Raw genomic sequence first — 27,679 nt, 5'->3', positions numbered from 1 at the left:
GTGAACCATGAGAGACTATGGACTCTGAAAAACGATCTGAGAATTTTGAAGGGGTGGGGGGTTGGGGGCACCAGGTGGTGGGTATTGTAGAGGGCACAGATTGCATGGAGCACTGGGTGTGGTGCAAAAATAATGAATACCGTTATGCTGAAAAAATAAAAATAATTAAAAACAAACAAACAAACAAAAAAAAGAATGCCTTTAATTTTTTTTTTAATTTTTAAAAAAGATTTTATTTATTTATTTGACAGAGATCACATGTAGGCAGAGCACCAGGCGGGGGTGGGGGGGGTGGGGGGGGACCAGGCTTCCCGCTGAGCAGAGAGCCTGATGCGGGGCTTACCCAGGACACTGAGATCATGACCTGAGCTGAAGGCAGAGGCTTAACCCACCGAGCAACCCAGGCGCCCCTGGCTTTAAATTTTAATGCCAGGTTAGTAAAATGAAAATAAAAATTGTTAGTACAATAAGGGGTGACTAAATGGCTCAGTTGGTTAAGGTCTGCCTTAGGCTCAGGTCATGATCTCAGGGTCCTAAAATCAAGCCCCACACTGGGCTCCCTGCTTCTCCCTCTCTCTTTGCTACTTCCCTGACTTATGCTCTCAGTCTCTCTCTCAAACAAATAAAAACTTTAAAAAAATTGTTAGTAAGGGGCGCCTGGGTGGCTCAGTGGGTTAAAGCCGCTGCCTTCGGCTCAGGTCATGATCCCAGGGTCCTGGGATCGAGCCTCACATCGGGCTCTCTGCTCAGCGGGGAGCCTGCTTCCCTTCCTTTCTCTCTGCCTGCCTCTCTGCCTACTTGTGATCTGTCTGTCAAATAAATAAATAAAATCTTTAAAAAAAAATTGTTAGTAAAATAAAAATTATGCAATATCATCAATCTACATAAAAGTACGTATCATTGTGGATAAAACCAGGAAGAGAACAGAATGAAAAGAGATCTGGTATCAGGCAAATACGACTATTGCTTTTTGTTTTCCCCAAATTGGCTTTACTCTGGTTTACTTGCCTTACAATGAAAGATTCCATGGAAACAAAACGTGCAACATATTTTTATGAGAGAAAAATAATTAGTGTCCTCCATTTTTACATAGTTCTTACTTCTGAAAGTTGAGTATGAGATTCAGGAAATTAAGTTACAGGGAGAACTTCACACAGATGGTTATTAGTGAAGAATAAGAATTAGGTCACAGGTCTAATTAGCTCATAGACTAGAACAATCCAATGTTTATCTTACCTTCTAGTCATGCCAAGCAAGGGTTATCTTGGTATCCTGTTTCATACTACCTCATAACATAATAGATTTTCTTTATTTAATCAAGCCTAGAAGCTACTACAAATGTTCCTAATTTTTCTTACATTTTCTAGTCTCAACAGACATACATTCTCACCATAGAATTGTATTTGCAGTTCATTCTTCATGTTGCTTCTTTTACCCCCCTTATCCTATATGGCGGGAAAGGTGTGTATCCTCCCCTGTACCCCCCTTACCCTATATGGCGGGAAAGGTGTGTATCCTCCCCCGTAAACTTCCTGCATATTGTCACATTTTGTTGACTTGCAGTCTGTTCTGGTTTTTACCTGTTACTAGGACAAAGTGGTAACTTCCAGCTCCTTACATAGGCAACTGTTGTCTGCTTTTTAGTTTCCATAAATATAGATGTATAATATGTATCTTTGATCTACCTATAAAGAATATAGTAACCCACAAAGAGAAATAACTTTTTGGAAATATTGACACCAATTTCAAGAGGAAATTTCCTTGTTTGCAATGAAGATAATTTTCAAAGCCAGTGACATGAGTGTCATGAGTTATAAGTGTGCAGGTCGTAGGAATTCCAAATGAGGGGGGATTTGTTCTTTGTGTATAGATAGAAAGCAGTTAGGATGATGGCTATATTATTCATGTATTATGCTTTAGCATAATAGTATGTAATGTACTAATGTATGAATTCATTTTAATCTGCACCCTAGGACCTGTTAACACTTAAAGAACTCTGTCTAGAATTTTCATCCCAATGGTTAGGTAACATTTCAAGGACTCCAGTTAATAATCCATATATAGAGATGACTACGTAAGAATTTCAAATATTAAAGAAATCGATACTAGTGGTTTCTTTACTTAGTATGAGAGATCAGTTTTCACCAATAAAATCAGAATTTAAAATACATGATTGACTAGAGGACTATTCAGCCTCTAAGACTGTTGGATGAGAAAGGTAAAGAAATGCCACACATTCTTGCTCTATTTGGACCTTTCTAGAGGATATTATGATTGACTGAGCTAGAATCCCAAAATTGTGGCTTCCACCTCCTAGTGAATCCTTCACAGCTATGACATGTGAGAGTGCTTTATGAGTGGGAAGGAGATTTCCCCACACTTAATTAGAACAGGTTGTGACCACTCATTCATGGGTTATTGTAGTTGGGTCTAAGATTTGTTTTTAATGTAAAATACCATTTGGTGAAGGGGCCTTATAGCTTCCATATACTTCTGACCGCTTCTGGTATTCACCAAAATACCTGAAACCTGCTAATGGGTCAAACTGGCTTAGGTCAATTCCTATCACCCTCTATCTGGAAAAGAATACAAAGATATTCCAGAATCTCTGTTTTGAGGACTTTAGGGTCCCATCACTATGTTATTTTTATTTTAACTTGGTTTAATATTAAAACTAGCCTCACTTGTAGGCAAAGGAAGTAACTACTGACTTGGTGGGTCAGTGGTAAGAAAAAGGTTCCCATGACATAGAATGATTTTCCTGAATGAGAAGGGTGGGTGATTCCTGAAATTCCACCATCAGAACATCATTTCTTATTCTGTTTCACACTTGCCTTTATTAGTGTTGGTTTTGTTTTTTTTTAGCAGAAAATCATATTACCAAGGAATAGATTCCTTTGGCATTTATCAATATTGTTTGTTAGAAAATTCTTTATTATTACTGTCTGCTTATGAGTGAGTTGTGAGGCACAGATGTGTATGTATGAGTGTATGTTTATGTTCTGGCTCTCACAGCATTTGAAAAGTATCTGAGTTACCAATGTTAAATTTGAGAAATTTCACACAAAAATTCAGATTTTTATTCCTACCCTAAAATCACTAATTATTATGGTCTCATGTCTTTTATTTATTTAAACTGCTTCCCCCCACACTCTGCACTTGAGCCCAGTGGCTCTTTAAAATAGGATGCATTTAAAGCCACAATCCTTGCCTTAATTTTTCCCCAAAGAAGATGTAACCACAGATAATAACACTAAGCAACTTGGCAACGTGGAACTGAAAGGGCACAAACATGCTCTACAGCAGAAGTTAACATGTAGTTTTGATGCCTATCCTTCCTGTTTCTTTTCTAATGCCATCCTCGGACTGAATGCTTCTAAACAAGTTTCTTTCAGCCTGGAAATAACGGGCTCCTTATCTGTGTTAATTTTCTTTTTCCTTTTCTTAATTCAAATGAAACCAGCTGAGTTTGATGGACTTTGTCACCAGAAAATAGCTCTGGTGCCTTCCCCCTACCCTTCTATTGTGGAATACAAACACAAAATGAAATAGTTCATTTGTACCAGCAGAACCATCTTTAGAAACAGCAAATTAGCTATTTACTCCCAGGCACTCACACCTTTTTCAGTCTAGTGTCTGGCATCTGGTAGGAATCAAGTGGAAAATCAAGCCTATCTGAAACAGCCAGAAAGCTGTTATAAAAAGAGAGGAGAGCAGTGGCTGAGGCTATCAGGACCACTTAACACCAGAGATATGCTCCCTCTACATGGCCTTATCATAACACAGAGAGCAAAATGCAGTGTGCTCTGCCAGTCCTTCTTCAACTCTCTGAGTTCTTAAATTGGAGTGTCTTAAGGCTTAGTTTTTGGACGTCTTCCCTTCTTTACCTCCACCCATTTCCTTGGTCAACACAATGAATCTTGTGGACTTAAACACCATCTCTACATTGTATCAGCATATTAAGAACTCCAACCCAACCTTTCCAGTGAACTCAAGATGCACGTCCCTATTTGATAGCTCCCACTGGATGCCTAATTGGCATCTCAAATTTATCCTGGCAACAATAAAACTCATAATCATCATTCCTTTACCTGATCCTCCTTTTTCTCCCCATGTCAGTTGATGTCAATCTCAACATTCACTCCTCTCTTTCTTTTGCATACTACATCTAACCATCTTTTAGGAAAACATGTTTGCTTTGCCTTAAATATCTCCCTAACCCAATCACTTCTCAACTCTTTGGTATGAGCCACCATATCTCCCTTGAATTATTGCAAAGGCCTCCTAACTTGTCTTCCTGACCCCTCTTTTGGCATCCTCCACTGTTCTTTATTCTCATCATAGCACCCAGAGTAATCCTGTTGTCTTTTGCTCAAAATCTTTTAGTTTGTATAAAAGGCAAATTTTTACAGCAATCTCTGAGACCCTACACAATTCTGTCCTCTACCTTCCCACAAGCCGTCATCTCTCTCTGACTTCACGAACTTATTTCCATCTAACTCCCTGTTCTCACTCTACTCCAAGGCACAGGACTGCCTTCTTATTCCTTGAACATACTAGTCATGCTCCCAGTAGAGGACCTTTGTACCTGCTACTTCCTATGTCTGGAAGGTTGTTCCCTTCGATAGTTACATGCTCATTCCTTTGTCTCCTTTACGCGTTGCTCAGATGTTGCCTTCTTAATGAGGTCTTCTTTGACCAACTTAGTAAAATTATAATACCCACATTCCTATACTCTCTATTATTTATTCTGGATTCATTTTTCTCCAACACATTTACTGATTTCTAACCATGTGCCATGTGATTGATTCATTTAGAAAATTTTTAATCACCTGTTTCCCTTCCAAAATATATAGGTTCTATGAAGGCAGACATTTTGCTTGACATGTAGGAGAAGTTCAATAAATATTTGTAGGAGTGCCTGGGTGGCTCAGTCAGTCAAGTGTCCGACTCTTGATTTTGGCTCAGGATGTAATCTCAGGGTCATTAGATCAGGCCCTGAATCAGGCTCTGTGCTTGGCAGAGTCTGCTTCTCTCTCTCTCCTTCTGCCCTCTACCCCCGCTCTCTCTCTCTCAAATAAATAAAATCTTTAAAAATAAATATTTATAAGAATAAAGAAAAACTCAGAAGACCTCTATTTTAATTTTGATCTAAAATCAGCTATATGATTTCAGAAAAGTCACTTGATCATTCTGGGTCTCAGTGTGTTTGCCTGTAAAAATGGGAAAAATAGAATAGGTAAGTGCTACTCAAATTTTATTGTGCATATAAATAACCTGAGGATAGTTTTGAAATGCCTGTTATAATTCAGTTGGTCTGATGTGCTGTCTGAGGTTCTGCATTTCTAATACAGATGAGGCCAATGATGAGCATCCATGAACCACACTCGCTCCTCGAGTAGCAGAGTGTTAGATAATTGTTAAGATTCCTTTCCTCTCTTTAATTCTGTAGCAACGTTGGCAAACCATAATTGGTCACCTGTTTTTATAAATAAAGTTTTACTGGCGCACAGCCATGCATATAGATTTATATATTACCTATGACTGATTTCACACTACAATAGCAGAGTAGACTAGTTGCAACAGAGACCATATGCGTCTGCAAAACCAAAAATATCTGCCTTGTGTCCCTTCATACAAGTTTGCTGAGTCCTCTATATTAGTGAGTTGATTTGGGCAATTAATTTGGAATCTGAATGCATTAATTACTGATTGTATTAACTATACATTGTTATTCTAATTTTTCTTTTTTTTTTCTTTTCTTCTTTTTAAGGATGATTTATTTATTTGAGAGAGAGAGCGAGAGAGCGCACACAATGGGAGTGGCAGAGGGAGAGAGAGAATTTCAAACAGACTCCATGGCACAGAGCCCATTGTGGGGCTCGATCTCAGGACCTTGAGATCATGATCTGAGCTGATACTAAGGGTCAGATGCTTGAACGACTGAGACACCCAGGCGCCCTCTTCGTTTTTTCTTAATTGCTTTATTTGTCTCTTCAACAAAGCTTTAATGTCCTCCAAGAGATAAGTCACGCATGTGCTTCTTTGACATCCATGTGAGCATATTGTTGAAAAAATCTAAAGCCGAAACTGACCTTAGCGGCCAGCTAGTCTAACTAGGATTTAAAGGCCTAGAGGTATGAAGTGAATTTTCAATGTCAGCTAAGAGTTGAGACAGGCATCAGACCTAGCTTTCACCTTCCTTGGGCCATAGGAGCCTCTCATTTGACTTTCTGGGACTTAAATGAAGCATATTCTCATTTTGCTTCCACCAGGATGGTGTAAGTGGTCCCAGGATGAACATTAACAATCACTTATCCAATGACCCAAAGTGAACTGAGAAAGCTTACCAGGTTTGAGGATTTTCTTAGAAAATAACTCAGCCTAAGAAAGTACAGGGCAAGGTCAACAAAGTCTACAGGAAAGGGGAAGAGGCAGGGACTGAATGTGCACCAGTCAGATCACCCTTTCAAGACCAAGGTACTTATTCCCCTGGTTGCCCAAATCATTGGCTACAGACCACTCCCAGCTGAATCTTTCTTTGGAACTTGCCCTCAGCTGAAAAGGACCACCTCACCCAAGGTTATGTCTCTTCCCTGGCACAACCTGCAACCAGTGAGTTGCATGATGTGTGGGGACAAACCCGAACTCCTTGCCTCAGCTGGGACATCTCTGAAGGGCCTCCCCTGCAAGTGCAGTCAGTTTACCTTCCCCTTTTCCCCAGGCTGGCTTCTTCATCTCCCCTCATGCAAGGGGTGAATCTTCAGCACACTCCCCATACAGAGGCTACACACAAATCTTCCATTTCTGCTTCCAGAAAATCATTAACTATCACCTGACCCACTCTCAGACTCAGTCACTGCGGATTCATGCAAGTGAAGAGTAAATGTAATGAGGGAATAGAAACAAAAAAAATCACTTCTATCAAAGTCACTGTGGCATTGAATTTGCTTTGAGTTCAAGGAGGAACCAACCGGATTAAAAGCGTTGGTGCCAAGCACTTGAGCGGTAACTTGAGACTCTGTGTGGCATTACAGGCAACAGGGCTGTGCCAGCAGCTTCCCAGTGGTGGCAAGATTCCCTTCGTGCTTGACCTCAGGGACTGGCTTAGGAGCTGGCAGTCTCGCTGACAGACATCACCCCAGTATGCAGAAAGCAGGGGAGAAGAGCCTCAGATATGGCGGCCAAGAGGGCTGCATTCAATTGCATGGAAAGCATCCCCTGAGATGTCCTAAAAACAGTTGGCCAGGTGCGGGGAGGAGGAAAAAAGGGGTATAGTTCCTGCAGCGTTAGATAGGGCTGAGCCAGAGAAATATGATTTGGGTAAGAGCGTGATCTTATTTATACTCCTCCAATGGTGTGGCCTAGGGAGACATTGGCTAAGACTCATGGCTTCTTTCATTATACCCCGTTGCTCTATTAAATTCTATTCCCTGCACCTTCAGAGCAAATAATTCCACATAACACTGTCTGCTTTCTTTGATCCATGTGACTGGAAGGATGAATCGTCAGCTCCCCTCCCCCCAACTAACCCTGCTGTAGCCCAAGGCGCAATCAATTTCAATATGCAGGGAAAATAGACCACACAGGATCTATGGCCTCCCAACAGGGACCTGACATATTAACTGTTGTAATGCCTCTAATTCAGTCTATTTACTTTGGGATAGGCCTGTCTCTCCTGCTCATCATTTTAACCCATACATCGGCTGTGTCATGACTGTTTAGAGTGATGGGGGTGATCCTCCGGGCAGAGTCATGAGAAGCCTGATGAGGGAACATCCACAGCCAGCCCACGTTGCTTCAGGGTAATGATGACTAATTCCATTCACGTCCCTCACCCCTGCCTCAAAATCTGCTCCTGCCTTTTAAACTGACGTCTGTCGAAGGGAACGAGACTCTGTGGTGTCACTGCTTGATGCATTGGCCCCGTGGAGGCACTCCTTCTTGTCAGGAAGGGAGACAAGTAAGAGGCGTGAAGAATAGCAGGGGAGGGGGAGGGGAGCCCTTTGGGAAGATGAAAAATGAGCAGGGAGAGAAGGAGAAGCATCCTCAACCAAACGCCACTATTTTGATTTGAACACTTTTTACAGCTTTTCTGACACAGAAGCAGACTATTGAGATGATCTCACCACATGTATGTCACAGTCCTAAAGAGCGCAAGTTGGTGTGTTTTTCAGAAAGGATCCCTTCAGAGAAGCAAGGAAGTGGGGACTGGTGATTCCATACAGGCAACCCTGCCCTTTAAAGGGCTTAGAACCTGCAAGCAGATCTTGACCTTGGAGGCCCTTTTAATTAGCCACGGGGAAAGACTGTAACTCCACGGAACCTATCTCTAGATCATCCATGTTGAGGCAGTAGTGACGTAATTCATTGTCTTTATATAACAAATGAATGGGTGTGCTTGAGGTCGGGCTTGAAAATGGGAAAAATAACCTCACTGCTTCACTTGACTAGCCAAAGAAAGGGGGAGGGAGAACCAAATAAAAATAAAATTAAAAAACCAAACTTTTCTTCCCACATTAAGTTCTGCTTTAATTATTCTTTTATTGGAGAGGATTTTTCTCCTTATCCTTTTGTTTTTGTTTAAACTGTGAACATCTGTAAGTTCTAGAAGATGAGCAGATTCAAGCTCGGGTTTAGCAGAATCTCCTGTCCTTGGACAGTATGGTAAAAGGCGATTCATTAATTTCATGAATCTAGAAATGTTTATGTCCTTCATCTGAAATGAATGGTCAATGTTAACTATCCTGGAATCAAAATTTAAAAAAACAAATAAATAAAACAAATGGTCAAACATTACAATTTTCTTATTATATGGACAAATCTCTGTGACTTAAAAAAAAAAAATTATTCCATTAATTTGGATGTAATGAACCCACAAAGGAGGCCATGTTTGAGAGAGCCGGTTAATGTTTGGATGATCCTGTCCTCATCTCTCATCGTAGAATATGTTCTGGCTCAAAAGTGATTCCCCAGCAAGCCCAGAAAAAGCCTGAGGGAGTCTGGCCCAGTTCCCAGGCATTTTGGTTGGGTGATTCTCAGGAGGCCAGGGTGTTCCTGAGGCTAACCGAGGCAGCTCACTGCTGGCCGAGATGAGTTCTGAAATAGTGATCTGGAATTAAGCCCTGTCAGTCTTGGAGAAAACCCAAAGCCATAGATCTGCTTTAGAATGAGTCTGATCTTCTGCCAGCAGGGACAGCTGAGGTCAAGGGGAGGTTTTCAAGGTCTTTTTTGTACTCAGAAGAGCTCCCTAGTTTCCTTAAGCCCCCACAGAGCATGGCCAGGAGCAAGAAGGTATGGATGAGTAACATTTCACCACAGCCTGACCTGCTTAGGCAGAGGGCTTGGTTCATGTCCTTTGGCTTGTGCCTCTGGCACACCCAGGACAACAAATACTGACAACATTTATTACCATTCACTGAAAAGCTTCTCTGCCAGGCACAGGGCTCGCCTAATTACAAAACAAGGAAGGTAAAAATTATTGTCCCTTTGCTTGCTGGTCTTTCCTATCTGGACTGCAAACTCTTTGTGGAGGAGGTATTCTCTTTTATATTGGTCTTTTCTTCTCTAATCAGAGAGTTTGGCAAGAGTCGGAACTCGGTAAAGATTTAATAAGCTCAAGAGGGTCACATATGATACCCAAGTTCATACAACCAGCAAATAGCAGAGTCAAGATTCAAACCTAGATCATTGTGGGAAGTAGACACCTGTTTCTGACCCTATCTTGCCTTTGCCCTCTCTGGGGTGGAACAGACCAATCTGACTTAGGTGCACACTTCTTGAAGAAGTAAAGACCTCAAGAAAAGTGGAAAGAATCCACTCCCAAAGAGAACAGCAATCCTGACATCATCAGTACTTCTGCTGTGCCCAGAATGCGGCCTAAGAATGTAATTCATCAAGATGTTGTAAGGCTGCTTCTTCCGACAAACACAGACATTGGAGCGGGAGGGATTTTCTGATTTTCTCCTGAGCACTAATAGGTGGATAATTTACTAACAAACCCAGTTTGTTAACCTATTTCTTGTGACTTTAATAAAATGATTGGATGTGGGATTGAGTCAGGGCTATGAGCCTATAAGAATACTAATGACAATATTGTAGTTTTACTTGTCAGAGTTTACAAAGAATTTCCACATACATTTTCTTATTTTGGTATCAAAACTATATGTGGAGCAAGGCAGGGAGGGTATTATTATACATATCATATGGGTGAGAAAACCAAAATCCAGGGAAAGAGAGAGACTGCATGATCTGTCTGAAGTTATGTAGCTAATAAAAAGAGGATCAAAATTCAGATTCTGACTCCAGGTTACTGTTCTTGTTAACTTCACCAGTGGTGCCCAGCCCTTCTAGAGACTAGAATGATTTAGAGATTCTCATTCAGTAGGTCTGGGATCAGGCCTAGGCAACAGTATTTTTAAAAACAAACCCAGATATTTGTGCAGCCAGGGCTGAGAAGCAACCACACTCCATGATCCCATCTGCTAACCATCAGCACAGTGGGTCAGACATAAACTGGGACCTACCACTTTGTCACTCGAACAGAAAGAAGCATCTCGATCATAACCTAATATTTGCACAATTATTGATACAAGACAGTAGTTTCACAAGGGCTATTATTTTTCAAGACACCTTACAGGTAGTTTGTCATTATTTAGTGTTTGTAAAACTGAAAATTTAATTACTGAATTTATAACTATTCTCTCCACTACGAACTGCATACAGAAAAATTTCCTAGGGCTAGAAACCATGTCTAATTAACCTAAGGGTTATCTAGACTAACGAAAAGAAGACAGAAAAGCAACTTAATGAGTCCAATTATTTCTTTCAAGCCCAGAAAGGGCATTAGCAACATGCTTCCCTTGGACACAAAGCAGATAGACCTCCTTCCCAGCCTACTTGCAGTCTCGCCCGCCCCTCCTTGCCCCAGCCAACAGAGGCTTAGCTCAAGACAGAGTAAGATGGTAGCTACTAATGGTGATGGTTGCTGTTTTTGATGATTCCCAAAAAGCAAAAAGAAGATGGACAGAATTAGAATCATTTAAAGCAGAGAAGAACCAAAATTAGTTAAGATCACTATTATAGCATTGTTGACTGTATTAGTCAAGATAACTAGGCTATCCTACAGTAGCAACAACACAAAGTTCTCCATGGTTTGATATTCCTGAGGCACGCTATATGACCCATATGAGGGGACATAGGGAGGAGCTTTGCTCCAGTCACCCTGTCACACAGAGGGCCACCTTCTTGGGATTAGCCATCTGGAACATATAGCCTTCTCAGTTGGGAAGAGAGGGGAAGAGAGAAAGGAAGATTGAAAATTGTTCATGGGCTTTTCCCTTTTTTTGCTCTGTAATTGAGACACATATACTCACATTTTCCTGGCCCCACAAACTGGTCACATTACCCTTTCCTACCTGCAAGCAGACTGGTAAATACAGAATAAATGTGCAGAATTTGGTTGGACAATACTTTTTCTGCAAGCTTCTAAAATGTCATATATATACATATACAACTTTTCCCAATATTTTGACCTAGATACCTAAATTTAGATACCTAAAGTGAGTTTTTCTACCTTTTTCTACCTTTCCCAAGGAGGACCGAATTTCTCCTCAACCGTGGTTCCTGGCTGGCTCAGTTGATAAAGCATGCAATTCTTGATCTCAGGGTAGTGAGTTCAAGCCCCACACTGGGTGTAGAGACTATTTAAAAAAAAAAAATCTTAGGGCGCCCAGGTGGCTCAGTGGGTTAAGCCTCTGCCTTCAGCTCAGGTCATGATCTCAGGGTCCTGGGATCGAGTCCCGCATCAGGCTCTCTGCTCAGGGGGAAGCCTGCTTCCCCACCCTCTGCCTGGTGCTTCCCTCTCTCTCTGCCTGCCTATCTGCCTACTTGTGATATCTCTCTCTGTGTCGAATAAATAAAATCTTTAAAAAAAAAATCTTAAAAAAATTTTCTCCTCAAATACATATCCTCAGGATGGAAGTCATAGAAGGGTTGTTGACAAACTATTGCTCATGCCTACAAAAAGTAGGATGAGTAATAAAAGACTTATCCTATTGGGGAAGGTGACTACGTAGCAGTCCTGGTGCCTTTCACGTCTATTTGTCCATGTGTTTATTCATTCATTCTTCATGGATTTTATCCTAGAATTTAAAAAGTAGAATAGGCTTGCATTATACAACTAATGCACAGTCATACCTAGATTTGGTAGCGTCTTGAGTGCCCTTCCAATTCCACTAAATAAGTGGAGTTAGAAGATTAATTTAGATGAGCCAAGTTTTGCACAGTTGAAGAAAATCCATAACAAAGAATAAACTAGACAATTTTGAATAGAGCATCACATTAGTTTCTCCAGAATGTTATGTGCTGAGTTCTTAGGAAGCTTTCTGCTTAATGAGGTAACCCTAGGAGAAAATAAGATTTTTTTCACAGTATCTCCTTTTGGCAGCATTGTTCCCAGTATCCAAGGTTCCCTTCATAGGAGTAATCAGGCCAACAGAAAGCAAGCAAGGCAATTTGATAATTTCGAGATGGTTTTTGAAATACTCCACGATTACAATGAGCAAGCTTCAGGATAGCTCCTCTTCCAAAGCTATTTATAGTAGCCTTTTCCTTGACAATTGGGCCCTGGACCTTTGTTAAGGGCGGAGAATTCCATATGGAAGAAACATGGAGTTGAAAAAAAAATTTCAAATGACGTTGATCAACTTTTAAAGTACTGAAGGAATATTGCAACTTTCTTTCTTTATCACAATGAAAGGTAGATAAAACCTGTATCTTTTGTAAACAAACAAGATTTTATTTTTTTAAAGAGTCAAATGTACTAATGAATAGTGCTGCATTAGTGCCTTGGAGGAACCAAGTCTTTGATTTCTCTAATTGATTAAAATACACTTTGGAAAAAAAAATCTCACAAAGGAAAACAATTGTTTGATGAAATATTTTAAATGAATTGATCCAGATCAACACCGCCATACACAAAACCTATGTAAGCTATTCCATCATGACATTTTCTTTTTCATCAGAAATAGGATGTTTTGCACATAAGAAATGTAAGAACCACCCAGTTCTTATTGATAAGTGTTTAGAACAGTGGTTCTCACCCTTGGCTGCATTTAAAATCACTTAGGGAGCTTTGAGAGACTAGTGATGATTGAGCCCTGCCTAGACCACTTAAGTCAGAGGCCCTGCAAATGAGGCTCAGACGCTGAGTTTTGAGTGTTCCCTAAGGATTGAATCCATAATCTGGGTTGACAACCACAGACATAGAAAGCTTCCTTATCTCCCCAGCTGGCAGCAATAATACGTTCTCCAAACATCCTGATTTTATATTGTCTACCATTTATAAAAAGTAGATGTATCCAAATCACCTCTCCCCCCCTTAAAGAATAAGTTCTTGGAGGGGGGATGCTACGTCCAGTTCAGCTTCGTGTTTCTGCGGGTTCTAGAAGGCTCTGAGGCAGGCACCATGCTGAAAGAGTATGAAATGACTGAGTGGCATAGTGTCTAATTGGCTGAGTCAATCTACTCTCAGATTTTTAAATTCATAAACGCTAAGAAGTCCCTTTCAATGGAGTAGCAAAGTGATGATCTATGAGGAAATAAAAAGTGAAGAATTAAGGTTGGTGATTTGGTGATTCTTGGTCAGGTAACATCTTAAATCTCACTGCAGGTAATTCTCTCGATGTGTTCTTGGAGGCAAAAACACAAATGCTGCGATGATTTTCTTCAAAGACATTCTTGGACAGCATGTTCTGCTGTAATGTTACAGCTGTCCTAAAAACAATAATATTGATGGGTGGAAAGGAGCTACTTAGAAGCTAGACATTTGGGGCGCCTGGGTGGCTCAGTGGGTTAGGCCGCTGCCTTCGGCTCAGGTCATGATCTCAGGGTCCTGGGATCGAGTCCCACATCGGGCTCTCTGCTCAGCAAGAAGCCTGCTTCCCTCTCTCTCTCTCTCTGCCTGCCTCTCCGTCTACTTGTGATCTCTCTCTGTCAAATAAATAAATAAAATCTTTAAAAAAAAAAAAAAAAGAAGCTAGACATTTTGGGGGTGCCTGGGTGGCTCAGTCAGTGAAGCAAGGTCTGCGTTTGGCTCAAATGATGATCCTGGGACCTTGGGACAGAGTATTGGGCTCCCTCCTGGTAAGAAGCCTGTTTCTCCCTCTCCCTCTGCCTGCCATTCCCCCTGCTTGTGCTCTCTCTCTGTCAAATAAATTAATAAAATCTTTAAAAAATTTTTTTAAAAAGCTAGATTTTTTTTCACTAGGAGCTATAATTTTTTTTAAAAAAGCTTTCAATATAAAGTTGTATTTTGCTATTGTAAACTAAATATAATAAATGAATCTATCAAAATTGACCAAAATGAAAATGTTTATTTCTCTGTTACCTTTCTTTTGGTTTACACGTTCAACAATCCGCTTTTTGTTGTCATTATCATTTATCTTGTCTAGGCAACTAACTTGCAACACAGCTCACAACTGATAACTCTAGTCAAAGGAACCCTGTTACCTGGTGAACCAGCTCCTCAACAAAGGCAGCTTCATATTCTCCGGCAGGGAAAATGCTCTTGTCTTCACAGTTATGGCTAGAGAGTTACCAATCCTTACTGCTTTTTTTTTTTTTAAAGATTTTCATTTAATTATCAGAGAGAGAGAGAGAGAGACCACGCACAAGCAGGGAGAGAGGCAGACAGAGAGGGAAGCAGGCTCCCCGCTGAGCAAGGAGCCTGATGTGGGACTCGATCCCAGGACACCGGGATCATGACCTGAGTAGAAGGCCGCCGCTTAAGCAACTGAGTCACCCAGGTGTCCCTTCTTACTGCATTTTAAACACCAGTAGTTTTGTAGTATAGTTGTTCATACAGTAAGTCATCCCAGCACCATATTCAAGATTTTTGCCCTATATTTACAACTCCTGTGCTATTTATAACTTGTTTTAATATTTTTAAAAGAGTTCACTGTCAGTTAAATGGATTTCAAAAGAGAACCTTCAAATCACTCTCATAAACAGAAGAGGATTCCAATAGATAATATATAAATCTTAAAATACAACATTTGTTCATCCTGCATACCATCAATTGAATGAGAGCCATCAGGCAACGGGAAACACAAGCCAAAGTCAAATTATGCTCCTTAATTATCAATTGCATCATCGATACACCATTTTGCCAAAATGCCTGAACTTAGAAACATCTCCAAATTTTAATGAATACTTTAATGAAACTTAGATGGGCAGAAGAAAAGTGTAACCCTTTGGCTCTTTCCAGTCTCCTGAGGAAGCAAGTAGTTAAACTTTAATAAATCACATGGAAAGGAGGACCACAGAACTCCCAGCATGCTCCTTGGAGGCATTTTACTGATGACCAAGCCAAGCTCATAACATCCAGGCAAACAGATAAGAGAATATGGAGCACCTTAGCAGTTATCACACTTTGTAATCAATGATTTATGTGCCTATTTTTCCTTTGTTCACTGGTTTACTAATAGCTGTTAGACTACTTCTCTAAGTTCTGTGAGAGCAAGGACCACATTCACTATTAGAGTCCCCAGGATGAGTGTGTAGTAATCACTAAATTAATGTTTGTTACAGAAAAATGATGAAATATTCTCTCTCACTTTTTAGAAAAAACCTCCAAAGCAAATGTCCTCTTAACTCCCATTCTACTCTGGTCAGAAACATACAGCTCCAACTCCACTCAGCGTCCACATTTTCATATAGCTCTTCCAGCAACCCCCAAACCCACTCTGTCTCCTGCTCCCAACCCCCACTGCATCTTCTTCTCCACATCAGGAGCTCATTGGCTAGTATTCTATGGCAGTTTACTTCTCTACTCAGGCAAGCTTCGGTGGGCACCCGGGGACCCAGCTCCCAGACTTTCAGGAGGCTGTGTCATAGGAGATGGTAACAATGATCAGAAAACATTTTGCTGCTCACATTATAATCCAGAGCAACAGAAAGCAAAGGATTGGCTTGGCTTAATGACGTCAAGGAATACAAATGGGAGAAAACTTGGCAAGTATCCTAAGTGACTTAGCAAAGAGCTTCCCTGCTGAAACAGTAAGTACCTTCAATGCTCCTTTCCCCAACCCCCTTCCATTCATTCTTGTTGTCATCGCTAGCATCACCCTGACAAGGAACCTAGGGAAACTAGGGCAAGGAAGAAGCACCAGGAGAGGGAGAAGGAGAGGTGGAGAAAGAGAGGGAGAGAGAGAGAAAGAGGAGAGAGAGGTGGGGAGGTGGGGGTGGGGAAGGAGGAACACCCTGCTATCCAATACCCAGAAAAAATTTGTTTTTAATTCCCTGGCTCTCACAGATAGAGACTGCTGCTAGCATTTAAGATAAGATTAGTTGGTGTTGTGCTATCAGCACCTCCACATTTTCCCTGCAGGGATTCCTTCTGACAGGCTGAAGCTGGAGGCATGTCTCAGGATTAACGCGAGCTAATGATTATACACTAAAGCTTTGGAACTGTTGGACTAATAGGATTAAGCAATAGCAGATGCAGGTCCCCGTTCAGGTTAAAAATGCACTTTTTACATTACAAAGTCAGACAGATCCCTTTGAACATGCAATGAATATGGATGTTTTCAATTATCACAGTCTTCCAGGGCTATACGATATGGTAAATTAATCCCTTTAGAACATCGGAAACAGGACAAAATAGCCTTCTTGAAGCTGAAATCCCTCGTTTTAGATTTTCTTTCATGGGGATAAGCAGCGGTGCACCTCACATAATTAATCTTATTACAAACAGAGAGAAAGGGAAATTTTTTTTTAAATGTGTAAAAATTGTTCAAATATTTGAGAAACTCGGGGAAAAAAAGCACTTTGAAAACAACATCTCTTAATTAATTTCCAAAGAGTCAAAAATACAAACATAAGGCATGACAAGCCAATGTCTGGATGTGTGTCAGGTTCGGTTTGTATTTCTCTATGCCTCAGGCCATTAGTGAAACAAGGAGGAAGGGAAAAAAATTAAGGTCACTTAAAAAAATGAACAAAATAATAACTGCCAGTAGAAAGCACTATTTCTAAGATATTTGAGTTGATCTGATCTTATGCTCCAGGTCCTGGGAGGCAAGGGGATGGAAAAGGGCATAGTGAGATATTTATATTTTGTTGCTGCACGAAAGGGTCTCTGCTTCCCCGTAGATAAAACCATCCTTCAGAACAGCTGACGAGTAAATCCCCATTACTGCAATTAAGTGGGGCTGGTTGTGGACATTAGTGGTGGGGTGAGCCTCAAGAGTTCCGTGTCTGACTGACTTTGACGGGAGGGTCGGGGGGAAAAGAAACACAACTATTTATGGAGAGGACTTTCCAGAGAAAACTGTTTGAGCTGCCAGCAGGAAATGGAAGTCGTTTTACAACAACTGGAATAAAGCAGGCTCATGATCATGGGTTTAATTCTTGAAAATTCTAAAAACCAAATATGTTTCTATTTGGCCTAGGGAAAACTGGTATTAACTGTGTTTAACCGGCCCTAGTCTCATACTGCCTCATGTCACCCCCCAACCCCACAATGTGGGCAAACTCATCACATGGAACGCCATTCTTTTAAACATTGCAAAATGAAAGGGAGAAAGAAAGAAGGCCGGCCATACCAGGTTCCTCCACAGAGTCCATTTGTGGTTTTTTTATTATGCCTAATGTGACTTGTTTCTGGGAAACTACACGGATGCTACCATCTGGGATTCAAATAAAATCAGAATGAAACTAACAGGACAACAGAAAGAATATAGGATAGAACTTTGAAGCGAATGGTCTATAAGTCAATCAAAGACAGTCAAGTGTCAAACTTCTTCATTTTCCCAGATGATCTCATGTAACAGGATATTCTTTGACTAGATTTTTTTATGAAGAACAGAAATTTAATGTGCCTGCTCTGTAAATACTGCTTGGACAGACTAAAATACCTAAACTAAAGATGTTAGGAAACTGATAAACATCCCTATTTTTCAAACTTTTGATTGAAAAAAGTCAATTCTTGGCAGAATGAAATGAAATTGCTATTTTAACTGGACTACTTGGTATTCTTTTTTTTTTTTTCCTTTGCTTCTCTGTCAGTTCACAACAAATTCAGAAGATACAAGCTGATTTTCAGATACCTTACTGCTACCCCCAGTAAGAGGCATCAAGGAAGCTGTCATGTTAAATATGTATGTTTTCTCCTTTCTTGGAAGGAAACAGCAATTGATTACTTTTTCAAATGGACTTAATCTCCTGTAATCACCATGCATATTTCAATGACATATACTGAGACAAGTGCCACTCAGTTGTCACATGAGTGTGAATCACCTGGGATTGTCATTAAAATGAAGCTGTAGTTGCAAAGTTCCTGGGCGGAACCTTAGAGCTGCATTTTCAGCTAGCTCCCAGGTCATACAAATGATGAAGGCCCAGAGGGCCACACCTTGAAGCACAACAAATCATTAAGACACCAAAGCCACTTAATGAATGATGTGTTAGAGTCAGACTTGTGGGAATCAAGCCTACCGACTCCATGAACTGCTTTCCTAACGAAACACAAAGTTATTGACATAGGAGTGAATTTGACAATCCAAATACCCCATTTCTTGATCTTTTTCCTAAATATTGAATCTTCCATTCTACCAGGCATATCCTTAATTTAGTTATTTGCCCTCCAAAACTACTTTGTGATAGATTATATGAGTAGCTTCTTAGCCATCATTTTAATGAATTGCAAGTCCATTACAATTTTTGCTCTTCTTCAACCACCTTAAAAACTGACACACTAATTCTATCATTTTCAAGTCAAGTTTATCAGAATGCTATCACATCTAGAGGCATTTTATATATTATGTCAGTTTGATCTGCAATATGCACATTTAAAATTCCTATTAGCTGCTAGACTATTTTCAACAGTAAACAATCTATTTCTCATATTAATATTGAACGATGTTCCCTCCAAAATTTTAAATAAAATCTTATTTTTCCCCCAAATTCAATGCATTTAACAATGCTTATTTGGTATCACGTAGCCCTGTATATAACCTTGGCATGGAGAAGGAAGATGGTGGAGAAGAAAGCATTGATATAACGACAGCAAACCTTATCTTCACCCTCCAACAGTTCTTGTACTAGGAGGAGAAGCAGAAAGAAACACACATTTACAAATCATTGTCATCTATACTACAGTAAAGGTGAATCCAAAGTCTAACGAGAACAATAAGTAAGTAAACAACTGTAGAGGAGCACAGGAGAAAGTTATCGTAAAGAAAATAAAATATAAGAAAAGTTTTGAAGGATGAGAAGTCCAGGGAAGTGCAAGGAAAGGAAATTAAAAACACATTCCATTAACACAAAAATGGTAACATTAAATGAAACAGCCTCACATAAGAAGATCAGGATGGAGGCATAATACTCCATAGTGTATATGGACCACATCTTCCTTATCCATTCGTCCGTTGAAGGACATTTTGGTTCTTTCCACAGTTTGGCAACCGTGGCCATTGCCTCTATAAACATTGGGGTACAGATGGCCCTTCTTTTCACTACATCTGTATCTTTGGGGTAAATACCCAGTAGTGCAATCTCAGGGTCATAGGGAAGCTCTATTTTTAATTTCTTGAGGAATCTCCACACTGTTCTCCAAAGTGGCTGCACCCACTTGCATTCCCACCAACCGTGTAAGAGGGTTCCCCTTTCTCCACATCCCCTCCAACACATGTTGTTTCCTGTCTTGCTAATTTTTGGCCATATCTTTCTAAAAGGATCCTCAGTGGTTCTGAAGTGTCTTCTTTCTTTGTTCATTCTATCAGGTGTCTTTCTATTGTCTCTTGTCAAGACCCAGGAAAATCAGCCTTTTAGGATGCGTTTGGGTACGGTCTAGCCCTTTTCATCATTTTTCTTTTCACAAAATCTATACTATCCTCTGCATCATTCTATGGATAGTTTATTTTTCACTGACATATATAGGTCTTTTCTTTCAACAGAATTGTAGTCGTTCCTTCTGAAGGCAATTGTTGGAATGTTGAAGTTGAAGTCTACTGTTCTCCAAAGTGGCTGCACCAACTTGCATTCCCACCAACATGGGGAGATGGAGAGGAGAAGGGAGTTGAGGGAAACTGGAAGGGGAGGTGAACCATGAGAGACTGTGGACTCTGAAAAACAACCTGAGGTTTTGAAGAGGTGGGGGGGTGGGAGGTTGGGGGAACCAGGTGGTGGGTATTGGAGAGGGCACGGATTGCATGGAGCACTGGGTGTGGTGCAAAAACAATGAATACTGTTACGCTGAAAAGAAATTAAAAATATAAAATAAAATAAAAAAAGAAGATCGGGATGGCTTCAAAGTGTTTGGGCTGCACATTTCAGCCCACCACAGAATCCTTGCTACAACAAAGGTTTTGAGTAAAGAAGGCTCAAAATAGACACGTTCTCTGCTTCATTTCCTCCGCTAGGCTCTCTAGGGAATAGTAGTAACATCAACTGTAGAATTAAGGTGGTATCTCCTGGCCCCTCTGGCTTCAGCACAAGCCTATCTTTACAGCACTCTTGCAGGGGGGTTAACACTTAGAATTTCTAAACCAGTTTGTGAAGTTTTATGACCTCAAGAAAGACAGGCCTTCCAAAGCATGGCACGCTGGGAACCACTGGGGCACAGGCTTCCTATCCTTACAACTTAAGTCCCTAGGATGGGTGCAAATCAAAAAGAATCGTAGTCTTCTCCTCCTGTCTTAAACTTTGGGCTGTGTGACAAATAACAGTAATGGTAAAACAATCTGATACAACACTCAAGAGAGCTCCAAAGTGACTTAAAAAACTCATTCATCAGCCACCAATCACATTGTCAGCATGGTCTTCAGCAGTTTAAAGAGGTAAAAGGTAACAAAGGGAATGTATGCTGCCTTCAAAAAAAGTACAGATTAGCTGTGAAGTTAAGACACGAATATGAGAGAGGATCCATGATAACAGATTTGACCCTTATAATTTGGAAAGATTATAGACATAACAAATTGATACGGCAGATGAAAGTCTTTGCATACTCAGCACTCACATCACACAAAGTGTAATATAAAATCAGAAATAAGTTATTACAGTTCTTGTGATAGGCATGCATTGGATCTAAAGACAACCACTGAACAGTGAAAAGAAAGGTTATGCCATCAAAAGGATTATTAGAGCCCTTCATGTGTAGTTAGGCACACAGAAGAAGATGCCTTGAAACCCTGCAGTTAAGAGTATGTCTGTCGGGGCGCCTGGGTGGCTCAGTGGGTTAAGCCTCTGCCTTCGGCTCAGGTCGTGATCTCAGGGTCCTGGGATCGAGCCCCACATCGGGCTCTCTGCTCAGCGGGGAGTCTGCTTCTCCCCTCTCTCTGCCTGCCTCCTCTCTGCCTACTTGTGATTTCTCTGTCAAATAAATAAATAAAATTAAAAAAAAAAAAGAGTATGTCTGTCTGTCACAACCGCTTTAAATGCATGCAGCTTTTAAATAAAGTTTTATTGGGGCACCTGGGTGGCTCAGTCAGTTAAGCTCCTGACTCTTCGTTTCAGCTCAGGTTATGATCTCGCTGTTATGGGATGGAGCCCTGAGTCAGGCTCTGTGCTCAGCGTGGAGTCTGCTTCAGATTCGTTCTCCTTCACCCTCTCACTCAGTCTCGCTCTCTCTCAAATAAATAAAATCCAAATAAATAAATAGAGTTTTATTATCAACCCACGTGTCCTGTTCCATTTCTCTAATCGCCATCCCGTTCTTCCCTTCCCTTTGTGGTCCACTGTGGCTGTTGTCTTTGAACTATGCACCTTTTTCTGTGAGACTGGAAATAACTGAATCCTCAGTGACTTAAACCCTCTGAACCCTGTCCTCCCTGGTGCCTCAATCCCTCCTTAAGTGGCTGGCAGACCCTCCTTTCCAATCAGAGATGTTCATTACATAAGCGATTAGGAAGCACAGTAGATGTGGCTAATTGTTCAAGGGCCAAGAAAGGGACAATTACATGCATCTTATCTGAAGCTCTCATTGATTATTAGTAATGCGTTAAATGTTGCCCTGGTGCCTTGAACTAGTTAATGGCATTCAACTTGTAAGTAGAGTGACTTTGACTCTGGGGAGAAACCAACTCGATATTATTTTTCCACAGGGCTCAAAACCTTTTGCACAAAAGCCAGCCAAATGTTCCTAATTCTAGGCAACATGTTATTTTAGCCTTTGTGATGATGACTCAACGCTGAGCCTTGCTGCTATGTGAGACTCCAACAGAGATGACATTTTGCAATCCAGAGAGGCAACATGTCCCCTATCTGGGGGCAAACTGAGAAATAGTTCACTTTAAATGGGCCTCTAAACAGCTGTCAGGTCAGAATAACTGTAAGTCATTACCTATCTGAGCCATGTTGAACCAGTGACTTTTAAGTGGTGAAAATCTCTGTATCATGTTACTAATCTCACTGGCCAACGGTGGCTGTGTCAACAAGCAACATTCCCTCTTAGTAAGCGGGCAAAAATAATACACAGCCCATGATCTGGAAGTTGGAGGAGCAGTTGAGAGGTTGAAAAGTTCAGGAAGCGAGGAAGTCGAAAATACGCCTCCTCAGAGCTTTGCCTCAGAATGATTCACAACTGTCTTTAAATCACAATGTGCCACAAAAGAATTCACCCAACTTCTGACCTGCTAATGTTTAGCCATGCAGACCTTCCCCCACAAAGACACATAAGCTGCTTTCCTCTAGTCATAATTAGCTGTAGAGGTTGGACCCAATTTCCTGACCAATTAGCAGCTCAAGGGTCTAAAATTAAAGAAATAGGGAGCAGCTGGTAAGTCTCTTACTATGATTACTTATAAACCCTTCAAATCTAGACTCAAAGAGCTTCCCTATAGTTTGCTCAATTGATTAACTTCGACTGGTTTATCACTAAACCATTCATTTACTTTAACAATCCACTAAAGCCTTAGATAAAATGCATTTCATGTCTCTTCTTGGGCCTTTAATAATTAGCTGTGTCTACTATTTCTTTTAATCTCTCATTTAATGAGCACCTCCAATCTTTAATAATTTAAAAGGATATCAAGCCAAGTATCAATTAAAGAGAACTGTTCCAGGCAGCATAAATGGTAAGTGTTAAGTCGGTAGAGGATTGCACACAGGGCCTCATTGCTTTCTACTTCAAGAGCACTTGAAAACTATGGGATTATTTCAAAACATTACACTTCACTGCTATTTATTTTAGTTGGCTTACAGGCAAAATTAAATATAAAAAAATGAGCATGAAACATCTTGTGCAGATTCAAAGGAGAATCATGCATGGCAATATCCAGCTTAACTCTTTTTTCTGAATATATGACAACTTGCCACATTGCTGGCCAAGAACACTAGCTAAGTTTAGCTACAATTTAACTCCTTATTTTGACTGTTCCCATTCCTGATCCAACTCGAACTCTTGATTGTTCCAAGTATCTAACCCGTGGAATTGTTTATACTACCTTGGGGGACAAGGCTTCCACACCTGTGAGTGGGTTTTGCAAGAGATTGATATTGGACCATCAGTATTTCCTCATTCCTGGAAGATCCTTAGAAAAAAAGTTAGCTCAAGAGGGTGTCTGTCTTTTTTTATAGACCTAGAAAGAGCCCAGGGATCACCCACCAAACTAACCCCAGTCCTCTGAAGGAGGTTTGGTGGACTGTTTGCAGAAATAGGTGTAATATTTCCCTCCCTGTATCACAAACTTTACAATGTGGCTTGACAATGCCTCTCCTGGTGAGGAGGATCCTAGTTCCACGCTCTTGAATCTGAGCTGACCTTGTGATTTTCTTTGGCAACTTTCATGTGGCAAGAAGTATAGTTGTGCCAACTCTGAGCCCAGGCCTTCAGACACCTAATTTCTGTTCCTCTCTCGGAAATACCCAACTGCCTTGTGAACAAGCCTGGGCTTTTCTGCTGAAGAATGGGAAACTGTGAAGTTAACTGTCCCAGCTAAAGGCCATCCTGGCAGCCAACCTCAGCTAACCCAGTAGCTGACACAGACATAACGAGAGGGCTGGCTCCAAGAGCCAAGGAACCACCTGGAGGAACCCAGCCTAAACTGCTTACCCACAGTTCTCAAGCTAAATTACTGGACATCCTTGTCTCAAGAATTTAAGTTTGGAGGTGGTCTGTTATTGAGCAAAAGCTGCTTGATATAATGTCCAGAATTGTACTACTTGGCCTGCTGGGAGTTTTCTGTATAACCTTAGGCCCCAAACCATTCAGCACTAATAAAACCAAATAGATCTTCAAAACCAGACCCCAAATTTCCAAGTTACTTTCCACCTTGCGGGGCACTGTGTCGCCACCTTCAGCAATTTCTTAAGTACTTCCAGATGTGATCCTCATACATATTTCTATAAATCCCAAGATCACAATAAGGATCTTGATTGTTATAGAACTGAAGTCCTAACACTTCCCACACATGGAATTTCCTCCAGTAATTGCAAGTTTGTATGCTAGGAAAACATTTTTGATTAAAAAAAATCACCCATTCTTTAAATCATATTAATACCCCATGCTAGTACATTTGAATATCTCAGTGACAGAGGATGCTTCTGGAGCTCTCAAACCAACAACCTTCTAGGCATTACTAGGCACACAGGCAGATTAAATCATCAATATTTCCATAAGCAATGGATTTGCAAGATTAGAGTGGGAGGAACTCATAGCTTCTTCCCTGACTTCAAAGATCACTACTGCAGAGATCTGATACTTTCTGATGACTTCAGGAAATAAGGCTGAACACACTCTGGGTGCAGCCACACCAGTGATGTCATCTGGCTTTTGCATGCTGGTGGAGAGAACAATACTGAGATGTCAGTATTGATGTCTGTATCTTAATACACTTAAACACTGATAGTCTTGAGCATGTGTCAACAAAAGACAACATGGAAGAGGACGTGGACTTGGGGCACCTGGGTGGCTCAGTGGGTTAAAGCCTCTGCCTTTGGCTCGGGTCATGATCCCAGGGTCCTGGGATCGAGCCCCACCATCAGGCTCTCTGCTTGGCAGGGAGCCTGCTTCCGCCTCTCTTTCTGTCTGCCTCTCTGCCTCCTTGTGATCTCTATCTGTCAAATAAATAAATAAATAAATCTTTTAAAAAAGAGAGAGAGAGAGAAAGGGGAAGAGGATATGGACATAAAAAAAAAAAAAAAAGAATGTCTGTTTCTTTGTTCCATCCAGTTCTATGAGTCCAACAGAAGAAAGACCCACTTCCCTTATCTCTGGATCAGCACAGGGGCAAGGATCCCTGCACACCCTAAGTCTCCTCTGCCTGTATCTTTTCTCTCATCTGCATGTCATGCTATCAGTCTAAAAAACTAATTCAGATAAAATATGCCCTGGATTCATAATTCTTTACTGTAAGCTATTTAAAATACAAATTTCCAAACCCATCAAGAGTTCCTAAATACTGTTTTGCTTGGAAGGCTAGTCACTAGAGAATCCAAAATACCAATTTCGTTGGAACACAGATATTAAAATTGCACAATCCAACCTTCTTCTTTTGATTCCTTGTTGTATTTTCTAAGAAATAAATAGCAATTTTCTATTTGTTTAGGAAATTAGGAACTCTTAGGAGCTTATTTTTTTCTAAAATAGAATTAGTCCTCTCATTATTTCCACGGGTGTAAAAATAAAATAGCCCTTGTTAATCTCACAGTAAAGATGAGAACACAGAATGATGCATGAGGCCATGTGTAAATTAGATAAATGATAATGTAAATTTGTTTTGAAATTCTGACTCAAAATAACATTGCCTATTCAATAAACCAAGCAAAGTTAAGGAAAATGCCAAATTTACTTTCTGACGAGTAAACATAAACCTCTATTTCAAACAGGGGAAAGATTCAGATCTCCTCAAAATTACATGTAGGTTATTTTTATAGCTTTGTATAAAAATGAGTGTACTTTTACATAGTAAAAACTGTAATACTAGTGAAACACGTTCATTGAACACTTAGCACATACTCAAACACTGTGCTATGCTCACCCTGAAGTGCATTAGTCTCATTTAATTTTTATAACAGCCCTGTGATATAACCATCATTATTTCTGTTTTCCGGACAAAATCAATAATTAAAAAAAAAACAAAACCCACACCAAAAAAACAGAGCTTACCAGGGTCACATAGTAACAGTCAGATCTTCCTACACCATATGTGTTTTTTCTTTTCTTTTCTTTTCTCTCTCTCTTTTTTTTTTTTTTTTAAAGATTTTATTTATTTATTTGACAGAGAGGTCACAAGCAGGCAGAGAGGCAGGCAGAGAGAGAGGAGGAAGAAGGCTCCCTGCTGAGCAGAGAGCCCGATGTGGGGCTCCATCCCAGGACTCTGAGATCATGACCTGAGCCGAAAGCAGCGGCTTAACCCACTGAGCCACCCAGGCACCCCACTTTTCTTTTTTTTTTAAGATTTTATTTATTTATTTGACAGAGAGAGAGATCACAAGTAGGCAGAAAGGCAGGTAGAGAGAGAGGAAGGGGGAAGCAGGCTCCCCCCTGAGCAGAAAGACTGACAAGGGGCTTGATCCCAGGAGCCTGAGATCATGACCTGAGCGGAAGGCAGATGCTTAACCGACTGAGGCACCCCAGCATCCCAACCACTTTAATAAGTTTTTGGAACCAGGTAATGTTACTATGGATGATTTCATTTGCTTCTTATAATGTTGTTACATATTTTCTAAAAAGAGTAATTCCTAAAATCCAGCTTTCTCATATCAATGGAATAAGATAAACCAAATCATTTTCTTCTGTACAAAAACTCTTTGGCTATGTTGGCTTTGGTTAAAGTGCAACTTTTTATGATACCCCTTCGCAAGCCACCTGTTGGCCCCAGATGAGTGGGGCATTGATGGGTAAGTCATGCTTTTATTCTAAACTCAAGAGGTCTATCACAGATGAATCTGAGAGTCAAGGGGACACCATCACATCTCACCTCTCAGATGGAAAATAATTATTTTCCTAAAATCTGGATTCCCACCAGGTTGACTAGGGCATAAAGATTATTATAATAACAAAATGGTTGAACAAACTAAGACACAAAAACACAACATCAGGAAGTGTCCCCATTCCTCACCTCACATGGTCATCAATCTACTATTAGGTTGCAGGATTTTATAGTTACAATTACCAACATATAGAAAAGGTTTTCCAGAAATACTTTTTTTTTAAGAAGGATACTTTCATTTCAGAGAATACTTACTAATTACAAAGATAAACATGCATAACTATAATTAAGAGATAAGGGGCACTTGGGTGGCTCAGAGGGTTAAGCCTCTGCCTTCGGCTCAGGTCATGATCTCAGGGTCCTGGGATCAAGCCCCACATTGGGCTCTCGCTTGGCAGGGAGCCTGCTTTCCCCGCTCTCTCTGCCTGCCCTACTTGTGATCTCTCTCTCTGTCAAATAAATAAAATCTTTTTTTTTTTTAAATAGAGAGAGATAAGGCAGTCACCACCTTAACCAAGTGATAAAACTTAGTGACATCAATAATGGGACAACATGAGGTCATATGTCCCTGTGAAGGTACTAAGAAGTATTCTGTGAAGTAGTGAGAAGTACATAGGGGACCCAAAGAGTGTTCTTACCAAAAACTTTAAATGAATCTAAATGAGGAAACAGATACAATCTGAGACAGTCCACAGTGCAACCTACCTGGACTCTTTTGAAAAGTTAATGCTACAAAAAATAAATAA

The sequence above is a fragment of the Lutra lutra genome, chromosome 13 (genome assembly GCF_902655055.1).
Source record: "Lutra lutra chromosome 13, mLutLut1.2, whole genome shotgun sequence".
Lineage (NCBI taxonomy): Eukaryota > Metazoa > Chordata > Mammalia > Carnivora > Mustelidae > Lutra > Lutra lutra.
Note: the sequence above shows the minus strand (reverse complement) of the source record.